The sequence below is a fragment of the Oratosquilla oratoria genome, chromosome 38, assembly GCF_046742065.1.
Source record: "Oratosquilla oratoria isolate Oo_2021 chromosome 38, ASM4674206v1, whole genome shotgun sequence".
NCBI lineage: Eukaryota > Metazoa > Arthropoda > Malacostraca > Stomatopoda > Squillidae > Oratosquilla > Oratosquilla oratoria.
In genome coordinates, this window is record NC_134814.1 from 13,648,032 (window position 1) to 13,673,996 (window position 25,965).

A 25,965-nucleotide genomic window follows, 5' to 3' on the forward strand; every position below is an offset into this window, starting at 1 on the left:
AAATAAAAAGATAATGCCACACCCATCCACAGCCATTTGTTGTCTCTTTTATCTTGGCTCCTTGTGAATAAAGGATCACCTTCTCACTTACTGCTCAGGTTAGAATCAACGCATTACGACACAGCACCTCTACAGCAGGGCCCAAAGCTGAGGCTGGTTTATCCCCATCCATAATTTCATAAGAACATAAGAACATAAGAATAAAGGAGACTGCAAGAGACCATAAGGCCTACACTGGGCAGCTCCGTATCCATCACCACCTGTCGTCCCCATCCATAAAGTTGTCTAATCGTTTTTTAAAACAACTGATAGTTTCAGCGCTTACTACATGGTTACTAAGTTTATTCCATTCATCGACCACCCTATTGGTAAGCCACCATCGTATATTACATCTTCATAGCGATTCTCTCCCTCATCCACTTCAGAATTTACAGACCAGACTAGAAATCTCTTCGAGCCACCTCAATTTACCTGTTGTCAACCCTTAGATGTCCAGCGTGCACACACGCGCACGCACGCATATGGAGTGAGTGTGTACTCCAACGTCTTCAAGTCAACTTTCGAGAGGTTCTCCATTGTATCGGATTCTCCCAAGGGACATTCCATTGTTCCCAGTGACCAGAGGACTAGACCTTTTGAAAAAAAGCCCTGCTCGGACAATGGGCCTTGCCGCGTTTCGGAGAAACGCCCGGAATACCTGCCACTACAATAGAAGTGTCTCCTGTCATCGTCACCAACCGACACGACAAGCCTTTTTTCTCCGATTAAAATATGGCAACACTCATGTACAAAATATAAATATGGCAACAGCCTATTTATACTTGTATAGAATAGTTATTCTGGCAGCCCCCCAAAGCTTCTTCGGACATTGGATGTATGTATAAACCAGAGAAAACTGGAACATTACAGCAAACAGACCTATGTGAGTTTGCCACTCCAAACACCAGTACCTTCAAAGTAGATATAGAACTACAAATCTACATACCATCCATTCATACTCAGAGAATCACTTGCCATTTCTCTTCTCTGCTCGACAGACATTCCCCTTGTAACCAAGTCCCAGTAATAACAATAACAACTATAATTCATTACTATAATGTTTCAATCTTGCACCACGCAACTGTGAAAAATAGGTATACACGTGAATACATATAAGCCCAGCGTGTAAGCTTGCTAAAATTATATTAGCCGTGAACAAAGATAATAACTAATTATTAAGCAAGCCGCCTGTGGAAATCCTACGGGAATTGCCAAAATTTAGGGAACCGCATATTCCGTTTGGTGATCCCAGCAGCTTTACAAAACCGGAACATCAAGCCTATAAACACGATTAATTAAGAGGTGTCGTATATTTGGTAGCATGAACGCTGTGGTTGACGTTATTGTGCAATATTTTTTCAGAGATTGATAAATTTCGAATGCCTAAGTTTTCTTTTCAGATTTTTTGCATCGCTTCCATTACAACTTTTCCAACAACAAATTTGGCCGGCTCTCAATATAGCATTTATGTTTTTCTGGCGCATAACAATTCCTCCGAGATAAATCGACTTCCGCTTCGTCTAACATGTTGCTATGCCCCAACATTATCAACAGATCAAGTCTTAGTTGTTACTTTAATTATTACATCAAAACGATATTATTCAGTTTGAAGTGATCTCTGGGTTTTGAAGGGCTAAACACAATCTTGATTAACCACCGAATCCCATCGATTACCTTAATGATTTTGTTTTGATAAACGCCAAGCGAAATATCAAGTTTGGAGTAAACAATTATTTTTTTGTACTATTCTCCTCCCCTCCGTAAGGCGACAAATTTACGAATTTGATTATGGCTAATGGAAGACGTTTTGGCGATCAAGGCTACACTCCTGTTCACTCGATGTCGTTCAATGACAACGTCTTTAAGCATCATACCTTCGGGGATGAGGAGTTCCCTCGTTCCCCATTTACAGCACTGCTTTCGGTAACTATATACAAAGTTGTGCTACATCAAGTTCTGGTGGGTATTTTGGTTCTGTCAACCCCATTTATATGGGGGAAAAGGTCTATGGTCTCTTTCTCTCGTTCTCTCTCCTTGTGTGTGTGCGCGTTTGTGTGTGTATTTGTACGTGTGTCTTTGTGTGTGTATTTATATATATACATATATATATATATATAGATATATGAGTGTGTGTGTGTATATATGTGCTTGCGTGTATATAATATATATTATATATATATATATATATATATATATGTGTGTGTGTGTGTGTATTATACATACACATATGTATAGCCGAAATATAGGTTTCTTCTTTATTAGAAGTTTATTTTCTCCGACTGTGGGTTTCCTGTGTCATACACACACACACACACACACACACACACACACATATATATATATATATATATATATATATATATATGTGTGTGTGTGTGTGTGTGTGTGTGTGTGAGTGTGTGTGTGTGTGTGTGCGCGTGTATATACACACATATACACACGCTTTATATATATATATATATATATATATATATATATATATATATATATATATAGAGAGAGAGAGAGAGAGAGAGAGAGAGAGAGAGTTTCACTAATTAAAAACGTGCAATCCCACAGTAGGGAGCCCTGGTCTCTGGGTCCTTCCATAGATCTCTCTGAGAAGAAACGTTAGTCTACTCAGTTACATTGGTGTGAGTCTAGTCCTACTTTATCGGTAGTCACCTTTGTCACCTCTTCTTGCATGAAGAAAGTGGAGGCGAGATGCTCAAATTGGTACACAGGTATTTTGAGTTTGATCCACAAACCGAGTGCCGGTCCCTCAAGGCTGCATTTCCAGATGGAGATGAAGGATGTGAAGACAAGATATGAAGGTGTAATTCTCTCCGATTTCCTTCTGCCAGGGTCGTCAGAACTCTAATTGCTGGTTCTATCCCCAGGAAATCACCTTCAGGAACATAGGAGTAGGCGATCAGTTTTAATGGTTCACAGACTCGGTTCCTCCTTCTGACATATGCTCCAAGATCTGCGTCGAGAACCTCTTCACCGTAAAATGCGTCCAAGGCGGATCTCAAGGAGAGACGCATCTCAAGAACCCTTTCGTCACCCCGTCTAGATTTGCATCTAGATAACGACAGACTAAATCGAAAGGAATAAGCGGCGATGTAAGAGGCTGGTAGGAAAGAGTGTAGAAAGAGGGGTAGAAGACGGGTTGTTGCATTTTATAAGTAGGTTATTTATAAAATGATAGCCCGAGCGAGCTGCCTGAGTCCACCTTTTCGCCTTGTTTGTAAATAGCAGCCCGGGAGATCGAGGGCACATTTACACTATTGCTGATATGACAATTCTTTGTAACCTAAGTGAGAATTATGCAGAGACTCGAGACTGTTATAAGTACACAATATTGCCGTATAGACTTGAAACAAAAAATCTGATTGGTGAAAAGGTGGAGGAGGAGGAGAAAATGAAATTGTTTCACGAATGTAAAATCCAGTCCTTTTGGGAGGATCTTAAATATAAAGTTAAAGATCATTGGACTAAGGGAATCACTACGTCACTGCAAAGCTCACTTAGGATCTTCTATAGGTGGTAATAATTTGAAGAATCTCGAAGAGAGAGTCTTGTGTACAATTCGAATTAACGAAAGAAAGATGTAGAAGATTACTACATTTTCATTCTCTTAGACAGAAGATTATAACAAAAAGAAGTGAGTCGACATATCCATAAGTCAGGACCACAAGGGCGGAGACAGTGGCAGGCGACATCCATCCAGATAACACTAAGCATCGCCTCACCATCCGCCTGTCCGCCCGCACGTCCGCCATGCTTATGGAGTGTCAAGTTCCTTCTGGTTAACACCAAAAGGTTTCATTCAGCTGCGTGTTGACTCTTTTCTGATACAAAGGGATTAACTCTTTCAGAGCCAAGGATAATCCTCTTTGCCGAGTGGGATTCTGTACTGAAGGGAATTAAGAAAACAAAGTGGAGAAATACGAGAAAGATGAGAAAGATTAGAATGACGATGAAGGTGGTGGTGGTGGTGGTGATGGTGATGATGATGATGATGATGATGGTGATGATGATGATGATGATGATGATGATGATGATGATGATGATGATGGTGATGGTGATGGTGGTGATGATGATGATGATGATGATGATGATGATGATGATGATGATGATGATGATGATGATGATGATGATGATGATGATGATGATGATGATGATGATGATGATGATGATGATGATGATGATGATGATATTTCATACTACAGGCTTCCGCCAGGCTATTCTATTCAAATCCTGGGCGTTCTTTTGTAGCAGTTAGGGTATTATTGATTATCTCGACTGATCCCCTCTATACCGGGTGACATTAAATCAAATCGTGAATTGCGTGAAGTCGAAGTGACGTTACGTCAAATCGCGACGATATTTCGTCAAGTCGCGACGATATTACGTCAGGTCGCGATGATACTGCGTCAAGTTACAAAGACATTGTCAATTCGTGACGACATTAGAGCAAGTCGCGACGACATTACGTCAATTTGCGACAACATTACGTCAAGTCGCGACGACTTTACGTCAGTTCGCGACGACATTACATATGGTCGCGACGACATTACGTCAATTCGTCGTCGACGTTACGTCAAGTCGCGACGTCATTACGTCTAGTCGGGACGACATTATGTCAACTCATGACAACACTACGTCAAGTCGCGTCGACATTACGACAAGTTGCGATGACATTACGTCAATTTGTGACAACTTTACGTCAAGTCGCGATCACATTACGTCAAGTTGCGACATTATGTCAAGTCGCGTCGACATTGTGTCCAGTCGCGAAGACATTACGTCAAGTCGCGACAATATTATGTCAAGTCGCGATGACTTTCCGTCAAGTTGCGACGACATTACGTCAAGTCGCGACGATATTACGCCAAGTCGCGACGACATTACGTCAAGTCGCGACGACATTACGTCAAGTCGCGACGACATTACGTCAAGTCGCGACGGTATTACGTCAAGTCGCGACGACATTTACGTCAAGTCGCGACGATATTACGCCAAGTCGCGACGATATTACGCCAAGTTGTGACGATATTACGCCAGGTCGTGACGACATTACGTCAAGTCGCGAAGACATTACGTCAAGTCGCGACAATATCATATCAAGTCGCGACGACTTTACGTCAAGTCGCTACATTACGCCAAGTCGCGATGACATTACGTCAAGTCGCGACGATATTACGCCAAGTCGTGACGATATTACGCTAGGTCGTGACGACATTATGTCTAGATGTGACGACATTACGTCTAGTCGCGACGACATTGTGTCAAGTTGCGACGATATTGCGTCCGGTCACAAGGACATTGCGTCAAGTCGCGACAACGCGTCAAGTCGCGAGGACATTGCGTCACATCGTGACTATCTAGCTTAAAGTCGAGTCTAGTCTAGGCGGTGGGGAGGCCGGCTGGCAACCGTGTGGCTGACAAGTGTAAACATGAAAATGATAAAACCAAGGCAACTGTCTCTCCACATTGCTAACACGCAAATGGATCAACACTAACCAAGTTCCACTTCCACAGCTGTCTGTTCCTCAAGCACCCATCTTTTCTCTCTCTGTCTCTCTCTCTCTCTCTCTCTTTCTCTCTCTCTCTCTCCTTTCTTTCTATATCTCTCTATCTCATAACCTCCTCTTTTGTCCGGAATCTCTGAAGAATTTTCAGAACTTTTTATTTCCAGTGTTAGAGTCTTTGGAATTTCAGCGATTCCCAAGAGGGTGACCTACTGTGACCTAACTTCCCCCTCGTTAAGCAGACTTAAGGTTTTCCTCTCAAATATTGGGTAATCGGTTTAGATCTCTTGTTGTAGCTATTGTCGAACAATCCGAAGGTTAAGGCGAATTTAGTTATCCTTGGTCGTGCAGTTAAGTGCAGATAGACAGACAGAGAGACAAACAAACAAACACACACACACACACACACACACACACACACACACACACACACACACACACACACACACACACACACACACATACACACACACACACACACACACACACACACACACACACACACACACACACACACACACACACACACACACACACACACACACACACACACACACACACACACACAGAGAGAGAGAGAGAGAGAGAGAGAGAGAGAGAGAGAGAGAGACAGGATATGCTTGCATCTCCTCCTTCTCTTATATCTCCCCTTCCTCCCAATCCTTCTACTCCTCCCTCTTCGTTCCTCATCCTCCTTCTCCTTTCCTTCCTTCCTCTCTCCCTTTTTCCTCCCCATTCTTCTGTCCTCCTCCTTACTCCTCCCCATTCCTCTGTCCTCCTCCTTACTCCTCCCCAAGTCCTCCTCCTCCTTTTTCCCCTCCTCCTTTTCCTCCTCCTCCTCCTTTTCCTCCTCCTCCTCCTCCTTTTCCTCCTCCTCCTCCTTTTCCTCCTCCTCCTCCTCCTCCTCCTCCTCCTCCTCCTCCTCCTCCTCCTCCTCCTCCTCCTCCTCCTCCTCCTCCTCCTCCTCCTCCTCCTCCTCCTCCTCCTCCTCCTCCTCCTCCTCCTCCTCCTCCTCCTCCTCCTCCTCCTCCTCCTCCTCCTCCTCCTCCTCCTCTTCCGTCGTGTCCTGACATCCGCTTAGTTACGTCCCTCCAGCGCCGTTTATTTCGCCCCGGCGCTGCAAGCGGCGCGCGCTCTCTCTCTCTCTCCTCGTCTATTTACAAGGAATTAGTGGCGGCGGCGGTGGCGGTGGTGGTATTTGTGATGGTACTGCTGGAGGTGGTAGTGGCGGTGGTGGGAATGGTGTTGGTGATAGTAGTGTAAGTGAGGGTGGTGGTAGTTGTGGTGGCAGTTGTGTTGTTGTTGTTGTTGTTGTTGGTAGTTGTGTTGGTGATGGTGGTGATGATGATGGTAGTTGTGGTAGTGGTGAAAATGACAACGACGGTAGTTGGGGTGGCGCAATGATGGTGGTAGTTATGGTGGTGGAAGTAGTGGTGAAAATGACAGCGATGGTAGTTGTGGTGGTCATGATTATTTTGGAGGAGGAGAAGGAGAAGGAGGAGAGGGTGAAGAAGGACGCGGTGTTGGAGGAGATGGAGGAGGAGGAGGAGGAGGAGGAGGAAGAGGAGTAGAGGGATGTGGTGGGGTAATGTTGGTGATGGCAGTGGTGGTGGTGTTGGTGTTAGTGATAAGTATCGTGATAGCCAGTGGTTTTTGTGGTATTCATGTATGGTAAGGTGGTGATAGTAACGGTGGTGATAGTAGTCCTGATGACAGTGGTGGTTATGATGGTGGTAGCACACTACTGACTTTATTCAGACTAAACATAAATCATTATGTTGGTCCTTGAAGTAGCTCTCACCAAGACTCTATGGTAACACTCTTCCATTTGAGTTTCAGACTATTCTATACAAAAGAAGCTTAGGGAAGTTACAACACTGGTGGTCGTGGTGGTCGTGGCCGTTGTGGTGAACGATAGTTATCAGATTGTAACAGTCTTACGAAACGGACATCGGAGATTACCATCTACTCGCTGTTCGTTCTTGGGACCCCATTCACATTACGATCTGGTTTTAAAGCCACCGGACAGATCTAGTCGAATCAGACCAAATTGGATCGTGATTTTGGTTTGTCCGATCGACATACATGATCCAACCTGGTCGAATCCGACCAAATCTATCAGGCGGCCTCATGACCAGATCGTACCGTGGATGGAGTCCCTTACAAATCATATCACCCGACGAACCTCCATCTACCGGTGCAGCCCCGAGGGGCTGGTAGTCGGACTCCAAACTAGATCCAAGATATCTATCAACTTTTTTTTTTTTCTTTTTTAAGGAACCCCGGCAACCGACTTCTGTTCCCCTCTTCTTAATATTACTATAGGTCGGTGACACAGAAATAGTCACATAGTTATAAAACACAGAGTTTCCCGCAGAGAGGTCTATGGGATGGCTCGCGGACCAGGTCTGGCTACCGTAGAACTGAGGGGTGATAGTGTAACACGTGGAGGAGGAGGAGGAGGAGGAGAAGAAAAAATAAAGAAGAAGAAATAAAGAAGAAGAAGAAGAAGAAATAAAGAAGAAGAAATAAAGAAGAAGAAGAAATAAAGAAGAAGAAGAAATAAAGAAGAAGAAGAAATAAAGAAGAAGAAGAAGAAGAAGAAATAAAGAAGAAGAAGAAATGAAGAAGAAGAAATGAAGAAGAAGAAATAAAGAAGAAGAAGAAATGAAGAAAAAGAAGAAGAAAAGAAGAAGTAGAAAAAGAAGAAGAAAAGAAGAAAAAAAAGAAAAAGAAGAAGAAGAAGAAGAAAAAGAAGAAGAAGAAGAAGAAGAAAAAGAAGAAGAAGAAGAAGAAGAAAAAGAAGAAGAAGAAGAAGAAGAAAAAGAAGAAGAAGAAGAAGAAGAAGAAATAAAGAAGAAGAAGAAGAAGAAATAAAGAAGAAGAAGAAGAAGAAATAAAGAAGAAGAAGAAGAAGAAATAAAGAAGAAGAAGAAGAAGAAAAGAAGAAATAAAGAAGAAATAAAGAAGAAATAAAGAAGAAGAAGAAGAAATGAAGAAGAAGAAGAAGAAGAAGAAGAAATGAAGAAGAAGACGAAGAAGAAGAAGAAGAAGACGAAGAAGAAGAAGAAGAAGACGAAGAAGAAGACGAAGAAGAAGACGAAGAAGAAGACGAAGAAGAATAAGAAGAAGAAGAAGAAGAAGAAGAAGAAGAAGAAGAAGAAGAAGAAGAAGAAGAAGAAGAAGAAGAAGAAGAAGAAGAAGAAGAAGAAGAAGAAGAAGAAGAAGAAGAAGAAGAAGAAGAAGAAGAAGAAGAAGAAGAAGAAGAAGAAGAAGAAGAAGAAGAAGAAGAAGAAGAAGAAGAAGACGAAGACGACGACGACGACGACGACTTGAGGATGCGAGAGCAGCGCTTAACCCAGCGCCGCTACAAAGCGAAGATCCAAATAACGGAGTAGGGGTCAATTTGTACAAACATTGCAGACGACACCCATTTCTCGCCTCAGCCTCTCATGGATACGGTTTATCGGATACATCACCACACCACAGTGTATAAGAATCAAACCCGTGTTAAGCCAAGACTAAAGCTCCGCAAGAACAGATCACTTTACTCGGGAAGAAAAGCTAAAGCTATGACGTCCGACCCAATGGTTCTCAGCCTTTTATACAGACTAACGGTGGTTTATTCGATCGAGCTGTTTGCCTAAGAGATTAACAACCTTTTAACCCTTTTCGTTGTGGAGGAGGTTCTTTAAGACACACTTCTCCCTTCAACAATAGTGTCTGCTTCCCATACCCCAGTGATACCTGTATACATAGTGACAAACTGCTAGACTCGAGCAGTCATCTTTCACGAAGTAACAACGTCGTAATTGCATCCTGGCAGCCCTTTTTGAGAGAAAAGCCGGAACCGAACTCGGGACAACTAATGAAAGGAATTCTGGGAATCTGATTCCGGGAAAGGTGTACCCACTAGCTGACGAGAACTTCCGCAAAGATGAACTCTCGATTGGACGTGGGCTCGGCTACGGAGAATCGTCTAATAGGATGCTCGTCCGCCTCTGAATCACGTTATCATACTCTATGGTAGTGGTCCCAACCCAATGTCATTGGGGTCCTTGAGAGCTTATGGTATTTTTCAAAGGTTTCCATAAGCCTTAAATCGTCCAACAGCCAACCCTGGACCTATATTTCTCATTTTCTAATCTGTTTTGGCTGCCGTCAGTCGATTTTATTCAGCAAAGGGGACCACCGACTTGACGAAAGGGTTGATATGTAATCAATCCGCAGACTCTCATAGAAGAGATCCGCGGTCACCGGGTCGCCTCATAAAACACTCACGGTCGATATCAGCACACGACGCATAGATTGTCTTAAGCAGATGGATGTCTATGCATAACCAATGAGATGAACATGCAGAGTAACTAGCTTGACAGTAATTACGAATTCCTCCCTTCCCATCCCCCCCCCTCACCTCCTTCCATCCCTTTCACCCTCTCCCATACAGTAGAGGGAAATGGACACAGGTTCATGTTACGATTCTCTTGTCTCGTCTTGAGCATTTTCCGTACCGGTTGTCACTTCTATTATGACTTCCACCAAGCGATTTTATTCATTTCCGCGACACCTCCTTGGTAGAGAACCAATCTCACTCAACCTCTTCCGTTCCAGAGGCACTTCCGTTCTCACTTTAGATGCCTCCAGACTATTTCATCCTTGTCAGAGAATTTTTCATGTAACAATAGGATAATAGATTTCCTAGCTAATCACTTACGTACCTGTGGAACTCGTTTATTTTTCTTCTAGTTGGCACTAAGCTATTCAATTCAACTCCATGGCATCCCAAGGGGATCCGTAGATGGCTGGAATCGTACTAATATTTTCTATTTCTAGCTTCCATCAAGCAATTTCATTCAACCGATGCAAGCTCCGACAGTGTCTAAGGGTTATAATATCTCTCAATTAACCCGTAAACGTGTTACTGTCAGGAGATTTTATTCATTCGAAGGAGTCTCAGGTTCTTGTTGTGCTCAAAAACCCGTAGATGCAAAGGATTTACAGCCTGAGCTCCATTCGTTGCACGACAGGGGAAGGGAAATGAACGAGAAAACGGCAAAACAAGACGAGAACGGCAGCAGATTCGAAAATGTTATGCAGAACAATTAGTCCGTTTGCTGTGATGAAAGGGAACAAAGACTAGGGAAATGAATGAAGGAAACGAGATGAAAATTATTGGAACAAGGCAAAGAGAAAAAAAAGTGAGGGAGAGGAAGAGAGGTAGAAGAGAGGGAGAGGAAGAGAGGTAGAAGAGAGAGAGAGAGAGAGAGAGAGAGAGAGAGAGAGAGAGAGAGAGAGAAGAGAGAGAGAGAGGTAGAAGAGAGAGAGAGAGAGGTAGAAGAGAGAGAGAGAGAGAGAGAGAGAGAGAGAGAGAGAGAGAGAGAGAGAGAGAGAGAGAGAGAGAGAGAGAGAGAGAGAGAGAGAGAGAGAGAGAGAGAGAGAGAGAGAGAGAGAGAGAGAGAGAGAGAGAGAGAGAGAGAGAGAGAGGTAGAAAAGAGAGAGAGAGAGAGAGAGAGAGAGAGAGAGAGAGAGAGAGAGAGAGAGAGAGAGAGAGAGAGAGAGAGAGTGTGTAATGAATTGGTGCTGCGCATGCGCACCAAAGGAAATACTCAACTTAGTCCCTGTAGTGGCGCCAGTGTCACGCCCTCTGAATGTTTTTTTTTTCATCATAATATATACCACCTAATTAAGCTAAGGGACATATTAAGAATCTTGATTAACCTTGACCCCATATTGTCACTATTCTGCCCCGCATCTAGCCCTCATTTTAATAAAATCGTCCATCATTAAGCTCAATAATGATTACAGAGTGCGTTACCATAGTAAAATACGAAACTGAAAGGGATAATGAGAAACGAAGAAGGGACTAAATGCAGTTAGGGAAGAAAGCAAGATGGTTGGCAAATACGTAGACAAGAAGACAGGCTGGCAGGTAGATAGGTAGACAAACAGGTAGATAAGCGAACAGGTAAGCAGACAGTAATGGAGGAAAGCAGGTAGGAAGTGAGACGGACAGGTAGGAACGTAGACAGGTAGGAAGTGAGACGGACAGGTAGGAACGTAGACAGGTAGGAAGTGAGACGGACAGGTAGGAACGTAGACAGGTAGGAAGTGAGACGGACAGGTAGGAACGTAGACAGGTAGGAAGTGAGACGGACAGGTAGGAACGTAGGCAGGTAGGAAGTGAGACGGACAGGTAGGAACGTAGACAGGTAGGACGTGAGACGGACAGGTAGGAACGTAGACAGGTACGAAGGCCGGCAAGAAGGGAGGATGGTTGGCGAAGAAGTGTCAGAAATACATCCACTCAAGAGATAAGATCCCCCCACCCTAACAACGCTCCCCACCATCATGCAAATCCATCCCAGTTAATTAATCCTGCGAAATCCGAGCTCAAAGAGGCGCAGATGAGGTGCTTAGGCCAAGGAGACGGCGACAAGGTAGGTTCGTCTCCACACGAAGAGACTCTGATGGATTCATAGGTGTCTGCAAGACTCCTGGATGGCACCAGACACTCCTTTTGCGTGGGGGGGAAGGGCTGGGAAGAAGGACGTGAGAGGGAGGATGAGAGAGGAGGCGGAGAAAAGAAAGAGGAAGTAGGGAAGAAGAAGGAAGAAGTAGGAAGGAAGGAGGAAAGAGGAAGAAGGAAGGAGAAAGGAGGAGGTGGAAGGGGGGTAAAGAAGAAAAGGAAGAAGGAGTTAGAAGATGAGGAGAACCTGAAGGAGAAGGAAGTGAAGGAGAAGGGGAAGGAGAAGAATAAGGAGGGAAGGAGGAGGGGAGGAGGAGGAGGAGAAGGAGGAGGAGGAGAAGGAGGAGGAGAAGGAGGAGGAGGAGGAGGAGGGGAGGAAGAGGAGGAGGAGGGGAGGAAGAGGAGGAGGAGGAAGATGAGGAAGAGAAGGAGGAGGGGGAAGTGGAGAAGGAAGAGAAGGAGGAGGAGGAATAGGAGGAGGAGGAGGAGGAGTAGGAGGAAGAGAGAAGAAGCTACCACCATATCATAAGCATCATCAAGTTCATTCATCTCTCTCTCTCTCTCTCTCTCTTTTTTGCATCTAATCATTCTTTACTAATACTGCTAATCCCCATCGGCCATGACACATCCGTCCTTAATAACAAAGGATTACAAAGGCAAAGCATGCCGACAGGAGACCTTTTGATCCATATCTAGGTCGGATGCAAAAAAAAAAAAAAAAAAAAAAAAAAAAAAAAATCATATTAATAATAAATTAAAACTATAACAATGTAAATAACAATTAAAATTCATAAATAAATGCATTGGTATAGTTGAATAACAAACAAACAGGTAAATAGTAAATGATAATAAATTGACATATAACTAATAATAAATGAAAATCAGACAGACAAATTATAACAAAACAAAAACAAATAATATAACATAAATTATAATAATTACAGCATCTTACTTAGGTATTTATCTAAATGATTCTTAAAGCTTCGAACTGAACTACATTGCACTACCTGTGCAGGAAGTTTATTCCATTCATTAACTACACGGTTGGCAAAGTTGTTTCTACCTACTTCCAAATTGAATCTATTTCCGGACAGTTTGAGACCATTGTTTCTTGTCTGATTCTCATTCAATGTGAAAATTTGGTCACTTTTGATGTTGTCAATTCCCTTTAAAATCTTAAAGACCTGTATCAAGTCACCTCTGAGTCTACGCTTTTTTAGGGAAAACAGATTTATGTGCTTAAGTCGATTTTCGTATGATTTATTTTTGATATTTGGAATCAGTTTTGTGGCTCGCCGTTGTACCTTTTCCAGTCTGTCAATGTCTTTAATGAGATTCGGTGACCATACGGAAACAGCATATTCCAAATGTGGACGAACTAACGATTTATATAGCTTGTTAATGAGTGATGGACTTTTGAAATCAAAAGATCGCGCAATCAATCCCAGAATCTTATTTGCTTTCTCAGAGGCTGAAATACACTGCTTGGATGATTTGAGGTCGTTACTGATAATTACGCCGAGATCTTTTTCACTATCCACTTTTGTTAACGAATTTCCAAATAACTTGTAATCGTACTTACTGTTATTTTTACCTATGTGCATTACCTTGCATTTACTTGTGTTAAATTTCATTAGCCACTTTTCAGACCATTGCTGTAATTGATCTAAATCTTCTTGAATATCTAATTGGTTTGAGTGATCATTTGCCACTCCGCACAGTTTTGTATCATCAGCAAATTTGGAAACAGTAGATTTTAGTCCATTGTCTATATCATTTATATATACTATGAATAGAAGTGGCCCAAGAACGGAACCCTGAGGAACTCCACTTGCAACATTTTTCCATCCAGAAGTTTTTCCATTTAAAACAACTCTCTGTTTTCGACCTTTCAACCAATTACTAGTCCAACCTAATAGGCTACCACTTATTCCATGCAAAGCTAATTTAGTAAGTAGTCTTTCGTGTGGGACGGTATCAAAAGCTTTTGCAAAGTCTAGATATATTAAATCTATATTGTTTCTTTTGTCATAATTCGAGATAACTGTGTTGTAGAATTCGAGTAAGTTAGTCACGCAAGAACATTTCCGTCTGAAACCATGCGGGCTATCATTTATCAAACGGTTACTTTCTAAATGATATTCGATATCATCTCTGATGATAGTTTCCATTATTTTTCCTACGATCGAAGTCAAACTTATAGGCCTATAGTTATTTGGTTTCTTTTTGTCACCTTTTTTGAATATGGGAGTAACGTTAGCTAGCTTCCATTCTCTTGGGACATCTCCGGATATGATGGATTTCTTGAAAATAATTTCTAATGGAACAACAATCTCATTTTTCATTTCCTTTAAGATTCTTGGATGCCAACCGTCAGGCCCTGGTGTTTTGTTAACTTTGAGTTTGTCTATACACCTTTTAATTTTTCTTTTGTTATATTTACCGTAGTGAGTAAGTTTACCCCAGACTTTTCACAGGTTTCAGTTTGGAATTCACTTTGAGGTGTTTCGTTTACGAATACCGAGCTAAAATAATTGTTTAAGAGATTACACATTCCTTTATTTGAATATTCAAGTTGACCGTCAGCAGATAATAGTGGACCAATGTGATTCCTAACAACCTTTTTATCTCTAATGTAACTATAGAATTCTTTGGGATTCTCTTTGGATTTCTCAGCGATGTTCATTTCGTATTGTCGTTTTCTTTTTCTTATTGTCTTTTTTAAATCTCTCTGTATTGATACATAACTTTCATAGTCATTAGATGCACCCGAGCACTTATATTTCTTATAAGCCTGTCTCTTTTTAGCAATACTTTTTTCAGTTTCTTTGTCGAGCCACTTTGGGCGAGCCTGATTTGGGGGACGTCTGTCCTTAAAAGGAATGTAAGTTTGAATCATCTTAGTGAGCGTATTTTGAAATATTTCCCACATCTGATCTACAGGCCTTTCGTTTAATTTTTCCTCCCAATCTGTAAGCTGAAGCTCCTGACGTAGTTCTATGAACTGAGCTTTACTGAAATCGGGTATTTTAGAAGCACAAGTATCTATTCTAAAATTGTTTAGGAGTTTGAATCTGACTAAGTTGTGATCGCTATTTGCAACAGATTCACCGACTTCTACATCAGTTGCCATGCTTTCGCGGCTAGTGATCAATAAATCGAGTATGTTTCCATATCTTGTGGGCTCTTTTACATGCTGAATTAAGTAATTGTCACCAAGAAAATCAATCAAGCGACTACCTATATGGCCATGTTCAAGGGTCATCCAATCAATGTCAGTAAAATTGAAATCACCCATTATCAATAAATCCCGGTTGCAGAAACTAGACAGTTCTTGAAATAACAGTTTGTCGTCTGCTAATGATAATGTCTTTGGCCTATATATTACACCTATATTCATTTTTTGTCCATTTGTTTGGGTTAACTCAACCCACAAACTGTCATATGCATCCTGTTTCACTTTCTCTAAAACACAAGCATGAACATTGTTTTTAACGTACAATAGAACACCCCCACCTTTCTTGTGGTTTCTATCCTGATGAAAGTGTTTAAATCCCGCAATATTAAATTCAGCTTCGAACTCTGTACCATTTAACCATGTCTCAGTTATTCCTATCATATCGAGATTTTCGCTTTTGACATACGCCTGTATTTCTTGAAATTTGTTCCTAATACTACGAGCATTAAAGTACATAGTTTTAAGAAACTCCTGATTATTTCTTTTTGACACATTTTGAGTTTCAATATCATGTCTTATATTATAATTTTGTTTTTTATTTATGCCTTGCTCTATATTATTATTATTTGGTCCTTCATTGACATTCAATGCCTCATTAACATTTCTCCTATCAAAATTAACATTTCCCCCATCACGGACATCTGGTCGATTACGGTCATCCGATCTATTTTGTACATTTTGTCCCCCTACGTCACCGTGATTCACGCCGGCCTCCCGTCGTTCAGTGACATTATGTCCGGCATCCCTTTCTAAAATTATATTTTGTCCTCCAGTGACATTATATCCTACCGTGATATTTTTTCCTCCACTATAATTACATCCCATCGTGATCTTTTGTCTTCCACTGTCATTACATCCTATCTTGATATTTTGGCCTTCATTGACATTCTGTCCGGTATCTCTTCCTAAAATTATATTTTGTTCTTCACTGACATTATAACCTACCGTGATATTTTCTCCTCCATTATCATTACATCCTATCGTGATATTTTGTTCTCCACTATCATTATTTCCCATTGTGATCTTTTGTCCTCCACTGTCATTACATCCCATTGTGACATTTTGTCTTAAGACATTACATCCTAATGTGTCATTTCGTCCTCTAGCGATATTACATCCTATCATGATATTTTGGCCTTCATTGACATTCTGTCCGGTATCCCTTCCTAAAATTACATTTTGGCCTTCAATGACATTATATCCTACCGTGATATTTTTTCCTCCATTATCATTACATCCTATCGTGATATTTTGTTCTCTTTTATCATTACTTCCCATCGTGATCTTTTGTCCACTGTCATTATATCCCATTGCGACATTTTGTCCTATGACATTATATCCTAATGTGACATTTCGTCCTCTAGCGACATTATATCCTAAAATTATATTTTGTCCTATACTGGTATATTGTTCTACATTAATGCTATACTCTACACTGTTTTCCCAAGTACATTCTATTTCCCCTTCCCTTTGGCCTTCTACCCCAAAAAAGGAGCTGGTTCATTACAAACTCCCACAATGAGGTTTGTAAGAACATCTTTGCCTCTGCGGGTAAGGTGGATCCCATCAGAAGCGTAAAGGTCATGGCGCCTAGAAAAGAGATACCAAGGATCAAGAAAGTGGTATCCCAATTGTGTGCACAACTGCGATATCCTATCATTGATCCCTATGGCTCTACTGTTCCAACACGAACCTGCGTAGATCCTCGGGAGGATCCCACAGACTACGTGACGGCTCCCACGTTCCTTCATCTCCTGAAGGAGGACCTTGTAATTCCGAACAAGCTCCTCTGATCTCACCCTACCTACATCGTTACTACCCGTATGTACAATCGTAACCGTGTTCTTCCGTCCTTGCTCCCTGATGGACCGGGTACAATCAACGATCCCACGGCCCGGTTGACATACAAGCTTGCAACGTCGCTTAGTCTTTCGCTGCAGGATGTCGTCATAGCCTCGAACCATGGAGTCCCCCACCACCAAGAACTCCTGGTTTTCAGCCACTTCATCCTCCAGTAATATAATATATAATATGATATAATATAATATAATATAATATAATATAATATGATATAATATGATATAAGATAATATGAGCCTTCTCTTCTAGGAAACAAAACAATAATTTCTAGAACCGCTCAAAGCCATGTCGCTCACATCCGCCTAAAAAAAAAAAAATGGCTACTTTATTCACCAAAAGGCTATCAAGCATTTTTTAGACTAAATATCTTGTTTTCACCGTAATACAGATATACAGTTGACGAATTCATGTGCTTTATTCCACCTAATTAGCGAAAGATCAACCACGGGTAGCCTACCAGTAAAGTTCCTCCGACATTAATGTCAGAGAAAATCATCTCCCAGCTTACCATCCAAAACGAAGAAAAACAACTCTCTCTCATTTTCGTTTGGTCGTGTAGCCCCGAGAGGCTGGCACTCCGTCTCCGGATCAGACCCTAAGTATCTAACATCAGCCTTTGTTTATCTTTTCACACGAGAAGAGTTGGCAACCGGTGAATGCTCTCCTTGACCTATTACTATAATTAGGTGACGCAGAAAGAGTCCCACACTAATGCACCATCGACAAATTCAGCGTTGCTTTCCAGAAAAGAATCTCTCAGGGTGGTCCAGGGAAACCTTCCAGTTGGTGTGGGGCGGCTACAGGTTTCCAGTCGGTGAAACTGGAGGCAAATAGTTATTACAAAAAGACACTTAAAGAATAAAAATACAGCCTGGAAAACAACCGTAAGAATCCAAAATGGCCGCAATTATCTGGAAGAGCAGGAACAGTAGTAAGAGTTGTCGATGGAGGAATAGTGGGATAAGGAGTGGGTGTGGGAGTTGGAATAGGAGGAGGAGGAGGAGGAGGAAGAAAAGAAGAAAGAGGACGAGGAGCAGCTGGAGGAAGGGATGATGGAGAAGGACGAAGAGGAGCAAGAGAAAGAGGAAGAAGAGGAGGAGAATGAAGAAGAAGAGAGGAGGAGTCTTATGAAGAGAGCATGCGCGTCTAATGCAGAATATGGAACGCCATCCTTTTCGTCATCCCGAAGGATACGAATGATGCTGTTGGTTCCCACGGGAACCAGTTGACGTGTGGCAGAAACGACGATGCTGGAGGTAGCGGTAGTGGTTACACTGGTTGTGGAATGAGGGGGGGAGAGCAACATAATTATCATTGGCCGCAGTAGTCCGTAAACCCTGTGACGTATTTGAACCTTTGGAATGTCCGACTAGGCTTATCTATGGTTGCCGCGAATCGATTTTGTTCAACTGAGGGAAGTCGGAGGAATACCACCGGCAGTCAAAAGGTTAAATAATTGGTTTTAGTAATACACCAGGGTACTTATTGGTCTGAAATAGTAGTATCTACCTGAAACCTATTTTGTTAAAATTTCTGTTCGGTTGTTGTTAGGTGTGTAACCGAGATCAGAAATAACCGAACACATGGTTATTTGAGAGGCGGTCCTCGGTTTGATGTTGTTAGTGGTGTTGGTCAACTATCCTCGGTGTGTCCCTGAGTTGTGACCGGTGTTTAGGAAACACTTCAACAGAACCCCTTACTTATGGATCACTATTCTTTCATCTTCTCGAGATCGCTTCAAGACCGAATAAAATCGTCCGACTTCCACCAACTATTACTATTTTGAGACTTTTGGGACCCTCTGATAACGAACGTAGTCCCTCAGGGATCCAAAGAATCACTGGGCCAGGATTGGCCGTAATGAAATATATCAAGGGCGTCGTTGTAGCGAGGGAGTTATTTCAGTTTCGTTATATACTATGTTCCGTTAAAACTTCTGATGATCGGCTTTTTCGTTCACATGAAAGAGGAACCGCTTACAATGACTCTGAAACTGTTCCCTACCACTTCACTCCGGGACAAAATCTCGCGGGCAGCATTAGCTGCCAGACGTACGATGTTGCGTCATAATACTCGCATCATAAAAAATAGTCACCGCTTATATCGATCGTTCTCTCTTTCACCCGTGAATTTTGATAACCATAGAAAATGTGATGAGGCCAGTTTAGAGAGTATGTCAGTTACGCAGGGACAACTACAATGAATATAATCAAGACGCCGATATGGCAGCCTCGCGTATCCACTTGCTCCTCATGTCGCCTACGTAGGCGGCACCGTATGGAAGAGGTTTTAACTCAGTGGTTCTTAACCTTTTCCAGTGCCCGTACCTCTTGATATCTCAGAAAATGTCCTCGTAACCCCATCCAATACAAATACAATGCAACTATATGAAAGGGATGAATTATACAAACCTTATTTGCTTTCTCATTGTAAATATACAGTACCATTGCACTGGAGCTATCATGCCTCGTACCCCCAGGCTTAAGGTTTCGTACCCCAGGTTAAGAACCACTGAGTTTAACTATAAGTCCAGTGCCTCGCTTAATGTGCTCCTGCTCAGCATCTTCCACGTTTGTCGAACAATACGTGTAATTTGCTTCCCTAATCATTTTAAGGATAATTATATACATGTTTATTTTTTTTTTCTGAGCCACGCGACTATTCCAGAGATTATCCCTTCCTAACCCACCCAAAAAAAATGCACTACAGACTCGTTCATTTAATTCTAATTGTCGACAGAGGTCTTTATTCAGATGAAGTAAGCTTTCAAGGTTCACAGTGTTAAGTCAGAACAAGAGCCTCTTACCCACAGTTCATCCGCATGGCTGAGAAAAGATAAAAGACATACGGACGTGAAGCCTCAAAAAGAACAAAAGGTATTTCCAAGCTGAAGGAGCTCAGAAAAAGAGGGGCCCAAGAAGGGGCCGTGCGAGGCTAGAGCTGATTCAGCAAGACCGCTCAGTGAAATACACAGGCCACTACATACAAATGACAAATTACGATTTATCTTTGAACTACCAGACATTGTTTTACATAGAGTAACACACGACTCGAAGGGTTACGTCATAAACACGATGATTCTTTTGTAACCGATGGCCGTTCGAAAACAGGGGGAAACGACCATAAAATACTAGTCAATCCGGCAAACTTTCTCCGTTAAAATAGACTAGATAGGAAAAAATATAATAGAAAATACAAACCTAGATCAACTAAAAGAGAAGGCAACGTAACACCACAAAAAAAAAAGTGTCACAGCTGAAGAAGAATCGAGAGCCCTTGTAAGCGAATTTGAAGGAGACCGTGCGAGGTTTCAGGTGATTTGAGGGGATGCTCTGGAAGAAACCTGATTCCCAAATACCAATTACACAGCCATTGAACCGAAGACCGGCGTGGCTGGAATAAATCTACCTCAGCCACACTAAAAATTGCGGAGAGTTGCTCATCCAGCGCATTTTTGTGCAAGTGGTCAACGAGAAAACATAGCAAGATCTTGTTTGAGTTCATCTATTCGTAGCATACAATGAACAGGCCTGGAAAGCCTCTGGATACATGATGAAAATTGTTACAGACTTATAAGAGATTATTTAATCAGATAAAATCAAGGTCCAAATAATTAGTTGTGAAGCTCATCCTACACATTCGAAAGGATATTATGATTACTAAATTTTATATAAAGGCTTCAATTTAGATTGGGTTAGACTATTTTAGGTTGGGTAAGTTTGGTCATGTTGGGTTAAGTTTGATTAACTTTGATTACAAATGATGGTAATACAATGAGAACAAGTCTGATGGCAGAAATACTGTGAAAACTCGTATTTTTATCCCCTCATCTTCTTTCAGAACAATTCGTATTGAAATAAAAACTACTCGTATAAAATCTTCCTGTTTCTTAGATGACCCATGAGTTCGCGCAGTAGCCCTATGTTATTCACCACAGTTCATTCTGGCTTCACGTGCATGGGCTTTAGAAATTAGGTGCGAATCTGTCAGAATGTATGACGTCATCAGTGTTGCCACACCTCACCTGTTCTCTGTCCGTCTAGTCATCTTGGTCCTTCATAGGTGGACACTTAACGAAAATATTCGTCTAACTTCCACGGAAGTATCCTCTTAACGGAATTTTTCGCTTAATAGAGGTGTCCGCTTGACGGAGTTTTTCCCTTAACGGAGGTATTCGCTTGACGAAGATGTCCCTTACAAAAGTTCCTGCTTAACGAAGATGCCCGCTTAACGGAGGTGTTCGCTTAATAGAGGCGTCCGCTTAACAGTGGTGTCCGCTTAACGAAGGTGTCCGTTTAATGGAGGTGACCGCTTCACGAAGGTGTCCGCTTAACAGAGATGTCAACTTAAAGAAGGTGTCCACTTAACGAAAGTTTCCACTTATCGAAGGTGTCCGCTTAACGGAAGAGTTCACTAAACGGAGGTGTCGCTTAACACAAGGCATGAAAAAAAAAATTATCCCATTTGGTATGCTTCAAACGGACCCTTTCAAACACAGCTCTCCGTTTGAACAGATCTCTGTTTTTGTAACGTCTCTGGCTTTAGACAGATTCATGAAAAAGCGGAGTATTACAAATTGGCTTTGGACCCTTCGGGACAAGATCCTGCAATCAACTGATTAAACTATTTCAGAATGGGCCAGAAAAAAATATTCTAAGTCTGTCTATTCTATCTATATACCAATTTTTCCCCCTTACCAGAGAGGTAGCCAAGTCAAAAGGCAGATACCCACTCCCACCCATTTCATTCAATCCCACCTATTCCACTCCCATCCACCATCCTTTACTCCATTCCATCTTGGCTCCTCGTGAATGACGAATCATCTCTGTATCCCGCCCACTGCCCTGTGTCAGAAGCAATGCAGCAAGACACAGCACATCCACATCAAGGCCGCTTCACTTAATCGGCGATCCCCCTCTCTGTCCATGATGCAGAAAAAAAGAGAAAACGGGGAGAAATCCCTTCGGGCTGCGTCAAAATATAATTTATACATAACTGCTCCCTAACACCCCCGACCATTCCCATCCCCTCCCTTCCTTGCATCACAATATCATCTACACACAGCTATTCTCCACTCATCCCTATATCCTGTTTTTCCCTTCCTTGCCCAATAGACATTCTCCTCTTGTTCAACGCCCCTTCCACCCCATCCATCCATCTCATCCTCTGTCGTCCCTCAAGTTCATTCCATCCACCTCTGCCTTCCACACCTCTTTTACTAATCTTTCTTTACGCATTCTTTCCATGTGTCTAAACCATCCCAATACTCTTTCGTTAGCCCTATCTCCCATCTCCTATTCCATCCCAGCTCTCCTCCTAGCCTCCTTATTTCTCACTCTGACCAATCCAACAACCCCTACTATACTTCACAGACATTTCATCTCAAACATATTTAAACTTTTCCTTTCTGTACCGTCGGCACAATCGCCTCTTCATATAGTCTCCTCTTTGCATCCATTCCCAAATGCCCATTTCTCAAGACACTTTTTAATCTTCCAAAGTATTTACTTGCTTCTCTCAGTCTGCAATTTACTTACTCCCTTTCCTGCCACATGCTACCCCAAATGCCTAAAGCTATCCACTTCCTCCAGCCGCTCTCATTTAGACTTACTTCCAACTCTCTGCCATCTTCTCTCCTCGTATATCTCATCATCTTACTTTTACCCACATTTCCCTTCAACTTTCTACTATCGCATACACACACACACACACACACACACACACACACACACACACACACACACACACACACACACACACACACACACACACACACACACACACACACACACACACACGCAGACAGAGTCAATAACTGATTACTGTGCATGGATCTCACAATGGATAAGGATATGTTCGCCATAGATGACCTCAGTTTTAACCCACTCACGGGCTCAAACAAAGCCCGTGGGAGTGATATTTCACTCCCAAATTAAGAAGAAAAAAATAAAAAATAAAATAAAATAAGATAAAATAAAATAAAATAAAATAAAATAAAGAATTAACCCACCACCCCCCACCCTGCCCGGTACAAGGACGCTGATATTTTATTCAATTTATGTTTACACTAAAACCTTTGTAAGTTGAACGCTTAAGTGTGCCGATGTCAACGGTACTTATTCCATATAACTAGTGGAGCTTGAACGAAATTGTGTGACACAATATCTAACCTTAATTCTCCAGAAATCAACAAATAAACTTATCGCATATTTACCAAACGGGGTCAGTTCGTTTAATTCTATTTATCTATTTACTTATTCATCTATTTAGTTAACTACAGTATAATTATATTCATGTATTCACCCCCTTTATCTATTTACATAATCTATTCATTTATCTATTTTACAAAAGAAATAGTGATTTGTTCCCAAAGGAATGACGAAAGGTGGATATGAGTTTCAAACGGAGTTTTTCTTATGCGTCTCTCCAAAAGTAGAGGAAGTGAAGGATGGAGGGGGGGGGGGGTAGAGTAGGAGTGGGGGAGTGAGTGGGGGTTAAGGGGAGTCATCAAAAGAGCCCCCGTCCGAGACATCAGGATCTTTTCTTGTGCTTCTGGCCTTAACGAAGCCATTGGCAGCGAAACGAACAATAGGCGAAAGTTAACGAACCTCTTCCCAAAGGCAAAGGGGTAGCCCGCATTTCAAATTAACGAAAGCATCACAAGGTAAAAAAAGAAAAGAAAAAGAAAACAACAGAAGCACACAATGCACCTAAAGTCCCATGGCTCGTGCATTGCAATGGCAGTGCAAGGAATTGCGAATTGCTCAGTCAGTTCAACTCGAACGGAAATGTCTGGTTCATACCAGACGACTTTATCCAGATGAGGAAAACCCTGCGTTCTTAGAGGGTTAAGGGCATACTGTATATACATAAAACCAGACATGCGAATATGCACTACGGTATATCATCTTTCTCTCACTCTATTCCGTTCTTTCTCTCTCTTTCTCTCTCTTGCTCTCTCTCTACATCTATCTACCTATCTCTCTTTCTCTCTCTCTCTCTCTCTTCTCTTTAGAATATTTATATAAGGATTGTGTAGACAGCTGTTTTCCAAAATCTTGTTCGCCCCTTCCTTGCCGAAGGGGGCTGTCACAAAAATGAAAATGATAAAAAAATCAGATATTACTCACTTAGAAATCAAAATCTTCCCCCAGAGAGCAGCACATGAGAATGATGAACACAAAGTTTATAGTCTTCAAACCCACCTACTCATCGCATCACATCACACAAATACAGTCAAGTTACAATAATTAACCAATCCCACCAAAATAATACACTAATATCTACATCGAATCAATCCCAGTACCCCACAACCTTTTCATCCAAAATCACATACTGTAGACATATACAGTTTACTAACACTTCACATTAGACCAACCAATGCGAAAGTTCACCGAACATCTCCGGACATAAACGCAGAAGAGAAAGCCTTCATAGAGTATATGACTGTCACAGTCAAATGCCCTAGAAGCAATCGCCACACAAAATGCACAGAGCAACTTATCTTATACTGCCCGAAACCGAGCACTCTAGATAAACGAGATAAACACTATATGAGGACGGAGCCTTTATTTGTACGACGTTTCGCTTATTACAGCTTTTTCAAGTACAAGTTGAGATACAAATGCTTGAGATTAAATAAGGGGAAGGAGGGAACGGGGAGAGAAAAGGGGGGGAAGGAAGAGGAGGAGGAGGAGGAGACTCCACAGAATCTCCTCATTGAGTGACCTATGGGCCGGATTCTTCGAGACCACAGATTGATTGATAGATAGGTTCTTTGAGGCTACATATTGATTGATAGATAGGTGATATTGCTACTTTTTTTTTTTTTTTTTTTTTGTCGACCGAGCTTGTTATGGACTCAAAAGTCTTTTTTTCCATTGTTATCCATTGCCATCCGTTTCCACTTGTTCATTTCCAGAGACGATCGATATCTTGCTCTTCTCCAATTTCTCTTGACTTTACTCCTGTGCGCCGCATCGCCATCAAGTCCAAGAGGGTGCTGAGGACGGCGATTATCCACAACCATCAAGATAGTAACGCTCCGGACAGCGCAAGTTCTGAATGACACCAAGCAATTTTATTCAGCTGAAGAAGAACCACGGTCAGGAAGGGGTCAAGACCATTTCTACAGACTCATAAGAACATAAGAATGAAGGAGACTGCAAGAGACCATAAGGCCTACACTGGGCAGCTCCGTATCCATCACCACCTGTCATCCCCATCCATAAATTTATCTAATAGTTTCTTAAAACAAATGATAGTTTCAGCGCTTACTACATGGTTACTAAGTTTATTCCATTCGTCGACCACCCTATTAGTAAACCAATTCATGCCTATTTCCTTTTTAAATCTAAATTTGTCCAGTTAATAACCATTACTCACCGATTAGCTGAGCCCATTCCATATGACCCTTCATGTCATCTTTTCTCATTACACTTTCAAACCCCACTGATCCCCCCCGAGTCACTCTCATCACGCTGCCGGACTCGGATGTTGATTTGATTTCAAATAGTCCCTTACATAAATGTCAAGAGCTCACACCAACAGGCACTTAGCTACGACTGAGGTACCTTTGCCCTATGAACTCGGAAATAGTCACCGGTAGATTACAAAGGATTACAAAGGCGGAGCATGCCGACTGGAGACCTTTTGGTCCATATCTAGTTCGGATGCGAAAAAAAAATCATAATAATAATAAATTAATCAATAAAAAATATGATATGCTAAATTTCTACTCAGTATACAAAGTAATAGTAAAATAATGTAAAATAAAACAAAATAAAGAAAAAGAAATAAGTAAAATAAAATGAAATAAAATAAAATGAAAAACAGACTAGCATAAA

The 25,965-nt window shown here is 41.7% G+C and overlaps 1 protein-coding gene across 1 annotated transcript in view; it reads right to left on the reverse strand.

The window, feature by feature from the left end:
* The window catches only part of LOC143019799 (cell adhesion molecule Dscam2-like), a 655,538-nt gene that overhangs the window by 300,694 nt on the left and 328,879 nt on the right, over positions 1 to 25,965 (reverse strand). The gene's annotated exons all lie outside the window — the stretch shown is intronic.